Raw genomic sequence first — 9,919 nt, 5'->3', positions numbered from 1 at the left:
GCCTTCTTGTTCAACTTCTTGTTACTTTTTGTTCACTAGATCCAATTAACAGGAAGCCATCAATGTAGTGGACCAGTGTGATGTTCAGAATACGTAGATGGTCTAGGTCCTGGTACATGGTGAGAAAATGGCGGTACATGGTGGTTCATGATGGGAAAACACAGCCCAGGGACAAAATTGTACATGCTTGCCTGCCGCACCTGAATTTGAACTGCATCTGAACCATTTTCCTTTTAAGGATAGAAAAGAATAAATTTGCTGGTTCAGTGACCATATACCATGTATCAGAGGCTATGTTAATCTACTCTAGCAAAGATACCACATCTGCACACCAGCTGCAACTAGGATGACTACTTTTTGAATTTGTGGTAGTTCACTGTCATCCACTAGGATCTATCTGGGTTTTGTAGGGGCAAATCTAGTGAACTAAATGAGATGAGTTGAATATGGATATGACGGAGACAGCCATCACTTAAATCTTTAAGGGTAATACTAAACTTTGCATTCCCCAAGATGTGATAATGTTTTTTATTTATTCGCCTTCCCCACTATGATAGCTCTAATCCTACAAGCCCAGGAATCAATGCAGAGGATCTGCCAGCTACCATATGTGTTCATTCCAGTTATGCATTAAGACTGAAGTAATTATCACTGGGTGAGTCCAGGGATCCAGTGGACACACTGAGATTCATAGCTGAGCTAAGTACATTTAGTACCTGCTCTCATATGCTCCTACTCTGAAAGAGGGTTCAGTTCACTTAGTATCGACGCCAACTCAGACTGTGTCTCACAGTCCTCAAAATGTCTGGATATTCTCTTTTCCCCAGTGTATGGTTATACAAGTAAGGCCCTTTGTTGGAGGTCTATGGGAATCATTACCATATTCATTTGTCATAGTAGTGGGGTCCACACCTCATGGAGACCTGGCCTCTCCTTCAGTCACTGGGTTCTGGATTTGAGTACTGGCTCTGGTCCAGAAACTAGGCAAGAGATTTATCTTCTTACTGGGGAAGCTGTCCTCAATTCTCTGATCACATATCCATAATTTTTTTCTTATGTAAATTAAACTATCTGTGGAGGGGTGTGCATCTATCTTGCCTCTAGGAACTGCGTTCTCTTAATCATCTCTATAGCTCTCTCTGAGTTGCCTCATGGCTGCCACCCCACCATTGCAGCTTATTATGATAGTTTCACCCACTTTGTTTTTGATAGTTCAATGCTACTACCTCACCTCAATTGTTTGGGGATCCTATTATTGCTATTGTTATTTGAGCCTAGTTCTGTAACATCTCTGGCCTATAGAAGATAGTCATCACTGAGATACTCAATGATGCCATTGGAAAACTCACCACTGCATTACTTATCTCATTGATAAATGATGTGTTTACCCGTGGAAAAGTTTTTGGCTGGTCAGTTCCTTGGCTTTATATAGTATATCTACTCTAGTACACCCACTACTTTGAGACTTACAAACCCTTTTTCTACTGTGTGCTATACTATTTCTACTTGGTATAGACCATAACATTTTCCAAGCCTCCAAGAATCACTGTAAAGTTGTGTTAATACTGTCTCCCATGATCTTTGCCAGGTGTTAAATTCAATATCATAGAAGATTGCTTCAATAGCAATAAATTCTTCCCTATCTAGCTTTATATACTTCCGCATGAATCTAGTACTCACAGAATCCAGTTCATAAGTACTCTGTCAGTTCCTATATGTTCCTATTGGTGTGTATATGTTGGTGAGGTCCTTCAATGTCTTCAACATATTGTCTTTTTGCTTCCTTAACAGAGTCCAGTTTTATTCAGCTGGATTATGTTATGACTTTTCCCTAGTTATCGGTCTGGAGGTCCATGGGAGTGTTTTTGGTAGATCTCGTTGGAGGGTGCACAGATTTTCTTGCAAGTCTTTAAGCAAGGGTGGAGCACTAGCCACTAACAGGGGGACGAGGCCACTTTTGCAGTCTCAGAGGATCCAGGGGAATCTGAGGATTAAAAAGTTTCAAGTGAATCAACCCAGATGTCCCCAGCAAATGACTCAGAGTCCCATTTTTTCCCAATTAAGGCCCGAACCTTGGCACAGCCAACTTGCCTAAATTGAGAATTAAACCTTCTCTGGATCTCTGCCACTCTCATGATTAATTCCTGGGTCTGATGCTCAGCTTTTTTCTGCATCTGCGGCAAGAGGTGAGAATTTCTTTGTCTGGTGACACGGATGTCTGCTGTTTTTACATTTGGCCTTAAATTGTTGACTTATCACTCTAAGCCTTTCAGTGTCTTTCTCTACTGCATTAAGAGGCCCCAGCAACAGCTATTCTATTGCACAGTGCTAATCACTTCCTCTCGTCAACCTCTAAAATGCTTTAAGATGTTGTACATACAAGTTCATCTCCTTCCACTGGTATCACACCCTAGTCTACCACTAGTGAATATTTTAACAATGGGCCTGCTGCACAGTACACCATTGGCTATCAGTTCTCTACCTGGCATCAGTGACTGGGCCCTCATTTCCAGTCCAACAGAGAGGATTCAGGTAAAATATCTCATTTTAGAGCTACTTCCTCAGTACTCCCTTCATACCAACTTTTTTAAGTCAGGTTTCCTGGGAAACAGACTATGAAACAGAGATACATGTGCAGAGCTTCTTTTGGGAGAAGCTGAGCCACAATGCATTTGCATCAGAGGCCTCAGCCAACCCTACAGGAACTGCTGATCCTAGGATGGCCTCTGTGTTAAAGCAAGAGGGCTAGGCATTTGGGTGCCCATGTCAATTAGTCATTGCATGTGGGCTGACCCAGAGGAGGGGCAATAACTCCTTGGCCTCTGCCATTCTCGGAGAGTGACTCAGCTACGTGCCTTTGGCATTTGGGTGAATGAGTGACTTTGTCCTGGAGGGGTGTTTGTGTGGCATACCACAGCTATACCATACCTTTCCTTTAATCCTGAGAGTAGACTTGAATGGGAGGTTAGAATGCAAATATTATAGTTGAGATTACTTTGATTTTAATATCAAGGACATGCAGAAAGTGTATGTGCTCTGGGAAACCCCTTCTGTGTTCTTCTTTTTTCTACGACACAGCAGTTGACTCAGAAGGCTTTCTCACTACTAATTTTTTAAAAATTATTTTTAGATTATATTTTTAAATGTATTAAAAATTAGCAGATTGTGGTTCCTTGTTGTCAAAGATCATCTCTCTAATTTCCTACATCATTGCTCTGAGTCTTTGCTTTCTAGCTGTCATCAAGTCCTAAGGAAAGGGTCTGGGCTGAGTCAGGGGGCCAGGTAAACACAGATACAACCAGAGACTGAATCTTCGTGTAATTTTATGGGAGGGAGGAAGGGCTTACCTTCATTTGTGAACAGGGGATTTTGAAAACTTGAATTTCGATAGACATTGTATATTGTACGTCTGTGGTTATTTGAGATATAAAAATTTTTGTATTACCTTCTTAGAATAGAAGAAGAAAATAATAAATAGAAAATAATCCTATTTTCTTATTTCAATTATACCAGCACATAGACTTGTCATAGATCAAGTTAACAACTGCTTCTCTGGTGATTACTTATTCCCAGATGCTGTTTGAAGTAAGAACTGGCCAATGCTAAGCATGTTTTAGTTTTAAACTGAAGAGACTTTCCATGTATAATTTAGTATTCCATAATAAAAAATATAAGAAATTTTTAAAGAAGTGAACTTGTTATGTTGAATGCTTTATTGGGGGCATGTATTATTGCTTATCATTATATAGAATGTGCTCTATTTTTGCTGGAAAAGTTAAAAGATGTCTTGCTGTTAGGCAGTTTGAAATAATTTATTTATAGATTTACTTTAAATATACCCTGTGATATAGGAAAAGGATGAAATTGGCCCTCTATTTAAAGAAACACTAATTTTAATTTTGCTTATAATTGCCACACCCATTCTGCTTGCATGCTCTAAAGCATAAGAAATTGACTTTCACCCAAAAGTTAGAATCAAATGAAGTTCCATTGAATGAGGAGAATTGCACTGAATCTAATACTCTCAAAGGGAAAGGGAGGGAGGATGCTAATTATGTAAGCATCTAAGTTTTGCTCTGTTGGCAGGCTGTACGACATTCACTAGAATTTAAAATTCTCACTTTTACTACAGAATAAGGACACATCTAGAGTTATGTACAATCAGCGAAGTGAGAAGAACAGCTAGGAAGTCACATCAGTAGTTAAGTGTAAAAGTCTGTGGTGAGGATTAAGTGAATATATGTTCTTTAATATATTCTTTTTTTTTTAAACATCTTTATTGGAGTATAATTGCTTTACAATGGTGTGTTAGTTTCTGCTGTATAACAAAGTGAATCAGCTATACATATACATATATCCCCATATCCCCTCCCTCTTGCGTCTCCCTCCCACCCTCCCTATCCCACCCCTCTAGGTGGTCACAAAGCACCGAGCTGATCTCCCTGTGCTATGTGGCTGCTTCCCACTAGCTGTCTATTTTACATTTGGTAGTATATATAAGTCCATGCCACTCTCTCACTTTGTTGCAGCTTACCCTTCTTTAATATATTCTTTAGAGTACAGTGAGGGGAAATTTTAGTACCTCCATAAAAATGTTTAATTTTTTGTGGATTTTTATTTTCTAAAAAAAGGTAAAGACCTCAAATGAACATGGATGAGGGCCTGAACCCAGGCAGTAGTTCCTGGAATGGAAAGGAGGTGTGGAGAATGAGAGAAATAGTCAAGTTTAGGACCAGAAGATTTAGAACAAGTTAGAAGTTTGGGGCAAATAAATAGAGGAAGCAAAGGTGAACCTGGAGTTCTAGTCTGTATACCTAAGAGAATGTTGGTTTTGCTAATTAGTACTGTACAAGAAATTTAGAGAACTTTGTAGTTTATGGATGAAGATGAATTTGAATATGTTGACTATTGAATTCAAATATTGAATATGAGATGTTAATAGTCATTCAGACCAAACTGATCAACCAACAAACAGGAATTAATGCAAAGAAGAGAAGCTAGATGCAGACATACTAATTTGGTAGTTAGAAGAGAGGGGAATAAAAGATGTCTGAAAAGAGGAAGAGAGACCAGCGAAGGACCTTGTTAGGGCCTCTTTGTAAAGAAGAACACACACTTATTTACGCTAGTGTCTCACCATCCCTTAGACAAAACTCATAATGGCCCCAGACATAGGCGTAAAAGCAATCAGAAACACAGGATCTGCTCCGTCTGTGGCCCTGTGGTCTCTTATTTCTGCTTTTGATGACCTTTCTGCATGCTTTTTGTTGTTGTTGTTCTGAAAATATGTTTTCACTGCTCAGTTTTTCCAAAGATCAAAGGTTGATTGGTCAGGTCACAACGTTATATCACTTTCTTGTTGAAATGCCTGAAAAGATCTGACAAAATCTCCATGTTCCAACTCCCAGTTCCCAAGATAGAAAAGCTAATTGGCCCAGTTTCCATCATGTAACCACTCTGGTCAAAATAACTGTATCCAGAGAGAGGCTGTGTTGTCGTGGAGGTATATACAATGATGTAAAGAAAGGCTGAGTGGTTACTGGTTTCAGATGCAGCAGAGAGGTTAGGGAAGGTTAAGGTTTTGTACCAATATACCCAATTAAAGAGAAATTTTAATAGAGTTCTGGGGCCGGAACTGAACAGCAAGAGGTTGAAGATGACTGACTCATGAGGAAGTAAACAGCAGGACTCCTCTGAGGTAGATGAACGGTACAGTAGCCTGAGGAGGTAACAACATTGAAGAAAAGCTGAAGCCTGTCTTATGTTTTCTATTTATAATAGGGTAGAATATAAACATGCTTATTGCTTAGGTTGGATAGACCCAGTAGAGAGAAAGAGATTTAAGATACAAGCAAGGGAAGAGAGAGTTGCTGGAGCATGATTCTAGAGGTGGTGAGAGATGATTCAATCAAGATCACAGGAGGAGATATGACCTTTGGAAAGAAGACATCCTTGTATCACAGGATGTTCAGTGAACATTCAGCGCTGAAATAAATCTCTTTCTGAATACTTATCGTGGTTGTTCCAACTGGGTGATGTTAAACCTCTGGATAACTTCTATCTGTTCTTAGTCATGGAGGCATTTCTGTGTCAGCTAGATTTCCAAGCAGGTATGAGAATTGAGGTCTGGCCTTTGTGATGAGACTGGATGTCAAAAGAACCTTTTATTCCCTAAACAGGATGTCTTTCTGTTTAGACTTTTATGTCTTTGCGTGCACAGCCCAACTGCTTTTTCAGTACTGCATGGTCTAACTGGGGCAACCAAAATAAGTCCTAATTTTCATACCAAATTCAATTAAACCAGTTTCCACCTTTCCAGGAAATTGATTCTCAAGAGCTACTTCCATTATCAAAGCACATGCTATATTTTTATTTATATTTATTTATTTATATAATTTTTTACTGGAATGAGATTTATAAACAGTAAAATACATAGATTTCAAGTTTATAATGTGGAGAATTTTAAAAAATGAACACACCTACTATCCCAATTAAGATAGAGAGCATTTGTATCACCCCCAAAAGTTTTCTCATGTCTCTTTGAAGTCAATCCCCACCCTTCATAGGCAACAACTTTTCAGTTTCTGTTGTCATAGATTAGTCTTGCTCTGACCTTAATATAAATGGAATCGGAGAGTATTTACTCTTTTCTGTCTGGCTTCTTTGCTCAACACGTATTGAGATTCACGTGTAATAGTGTTTCGTTCTGTTTTTATTGCTGATTAGTGCTCCACTATTTTATTTTATTTTTTAAAATTTTATTTATTTATTTATTTATTTATTTATTTATTTATTGGCTGTGTTGGGTCTTCGTCGCTGTGCGCGGGCTTTCTCTAGTTGCGGCAAGCGGGGGCTACTCTCTGTTGCGGTGCGTGGGCTTCTCATTGCGGTGGCTTCTCCTGTTGCGGAGCACGGGCTCTAGGCACGTGGGCTTCAGTAGTTGTGGCACGTGGGCTCTAGAGCGCAGGCTCAGTAGTTGTGGTGCACGGGCTTAGTTGCTCCGTGGCATGTGGCATCTTCCCGGACCAGGGCTTGAACCCATGCCCCTGCATTGGCAGGAGGATTCTTAACCACTGCACGACCAGGGAAGTCCCACTATTTTAAAATACTGTAATTTGTGTATACGTTCTCCTCCTAATGGATATTTTCCCACCTTTCGGCTATTATTAATAAGGCTGCATAGAAATTCTTATACAAGTTTCTTTGAGAAAATATGTCTTAATTTCTCTTGGGTAAATACATAGGAATGCAGTTGCTGGGCCCTAGTGTAAATGTAGGTTTAATTCTGTAAGAAAACTGCTAAAGTTTTTTAAGTGATTATATTCTTTAACATCGTCCTGTATAATGCATAAAAATTCTAGTTGCTCTACGTACTGTCCAGAATGTGGTATGTAACCAGGCTTTTAAAATTTTATCCATTTTCATCTGTATGAAATGGTATGTCATTTTGGTTTTTAATTTGCATTTCCTGATAATTAATGCTATAGAATACATTTCCATGCACCTACTGGTTAGTTAGAAATCAGTCTGAAATTGTCACTGACTACTAACCCATTGTATTGCTTTTAAGGATATGCTCTTGCTATTACAGTGAATTTTTTAGACAGAGCAAAAGCCATAAAAATGAGCAAAATAAGCTAGCAGTGCCTAATCATCTATGAAGAATACTTTGTGAACAGATTTTTATTGAGACACCCAAGGTGCAGAGCTCTTTAGATTTCATTAATTAGGTATGTGGACATCTGATCAGTGTAGCAATTTGCCAGCAATAATCATAATTTCTTGTTAGAGATATATTCAGTATAATTTTAGCATAAGGCGTATCTTTGGCTGAAATATTTTATGGTATAGGCAACTCTTGTAGAAATTCAATAATATCTTATAAATTTGAACCTTACTTTTTCAGAATGTGTGATAATTACTTCATCCAAGAGGGTATTAAATTTGTATTAAGAACAGGATAAATCCTCTCCCCTGACACCGTACTAACATTTAGGTCGAGTTCTGTTTATGGTTGAACAGATTAGTGATAGTTCATAAAATACCGGTACATTTTTTCATCGCTTTTTTTTTCCAATGAAAATTAATTAAACGACTATTAAATATCAGGCACCCTGATACATTCCATTAGGGAAGACAGATGCAAAAATGAGAGATTATATTACCTCATACTATTGCTATAGTACACGTAATGCAGTGTAGTGTAGGTATGTGTGTGGTTCAGAGAATGTATCTATGGTGTCCAAGTGGGCTCGTGATACAGACAGAGGGACACATTAACTCCTGTCTGGGCCATCAGAGGACTTCTGCAGGTGGTTTTGACCTGGACCTAGAATCCAACTTGCCAAGTAAGGAATTGAAGACCCTCTGGCTGCCTTCATGAGTTTTGGGTTAAATAACATTTTGTTGAAGTAAGGGAGGGAGTGATAAAGAAGAAAGTGGATATTAATGAAACCAAACACTATGCCTCACCAAGAAATGTGACAGATGTGTTCACTTTCATTATCACATAATCTTACACATCTTGCGAACACCCCTAGGACATAGATAATATAATTCCTGGTTTATATGTGAGGAATATGAAATATCTGTGGTCTCAATCCCAGTTTCAGAAATGTTAAAATGTGAAAATATGCATGTCTTAGAATCAATAAAATACAATAAAATCATTGTTACAATTTTCTCATCCACTCCTGTAGAGTACGTAACATTTTAGAAGAAATAATTTTTAATTGTATACAACACTACACATTTTTATCTTCCTCACAGGCCTTCAGAATTAGTATGATTCTTACTCTACCTTCAAAAAACATTGGGCAATTTGCACTCTAAATGAACACTCTAAAAGAGGGGCTTGTTACAATGGGCCTTTCTTTGCTGTCCTACAGTCAGGAAGGGAATGGGGGTAGAGGAAAGGTCTGCTCAGATTGGGATCTTATTGTTATTTATAAAAACAAACAATGACTAACATTTCTGAGTACTTCTGTGGTTCTAGGCACTCCTCTAATTCTCTCTTACTTAATCCTTACAGCAACATGAGGGAGTTGGTACTGTTATTTTCTCATTTGTCAGATGAGGACACTGAGGAACAGAGAGGTTAAACAATTTGCTCACTGTCTACAGCTAGCGTGAAGCATAGCCAGGATTCACCGTAGGCGGTCTGGCTTAAGCCTCCATCCCATGCCCCACCCCTAACATAATGAATAGTGTATGTTGGAGCTCAGCTGGGCACCAAATGGAATATGCCTTCTATTCACCAAGGACAGAAATGCTACTTGATAGAACTGATGTCATCTTACTTGAACAGTGTGCTGTGTATGGTTTGGGAACTACACCTATATTGTTCAAATTCTAGCCCCATCACTTGAGTAAGTCTTGAGTAAGTCATTAGGGTCTTTGAGTCTCAGTTTTCTTGTTTTTAGAATGAGACTAATATTTTACCTTGTGAGGATTTTTTTAAGGATTCATCATTTAAAAATATTGAAGACAGAGTGATGAAGATAGCAAAAAGTGCTTGGGAAGCTTAGATGGGGGTGTGTAATTTGCTCTCACAGGGATCTGAGACCCTGCCTTGGTGCAGGATGCTAGGCTGGTAATGTGTCCAACCAAACTGGTGGGACAGAGACATGGGAAACATTAGAATTAGTGGCAACTTTTGCTCCAGAACGGTGTTTTTCCTCAATGGCCTTCCTTTATACAGCTTAAGTGCCAAGTAAGAATTCCAATACATGTCAAAATTGCTCATAAGATTTTCTTACAGAAACCTCTTTTAATATCAAAAGACTTTCTAGCTCCAGAAAATTATAGACGTTGACTATAGAGAATCAAGGTCAAAGTCAAATCATTTAAAGATAGAGTTGGATTACTACATCACAGAATGTTGCCATGGTAGGAAGATGCCAGCCCTATGGATATGATT

Source organism: Eubalaena glacialis, chromosome 2, assembly GCF_028564815.1.
Source record: "Eubalaena glacialis isolate mEubGla1 chromosome 2, mEubGla1.1.hap2.+ XY, whole genome shotgun sequence".
Lineage (NCBI taxonomy): Eukaryota > Metazoa > Chordata > Mammalia > Artiodactyla > Balaenidae > Eubalaena > Eubalaena glacialis.
Note: the sequence above shows the minus strand (reverse complement) of the source record.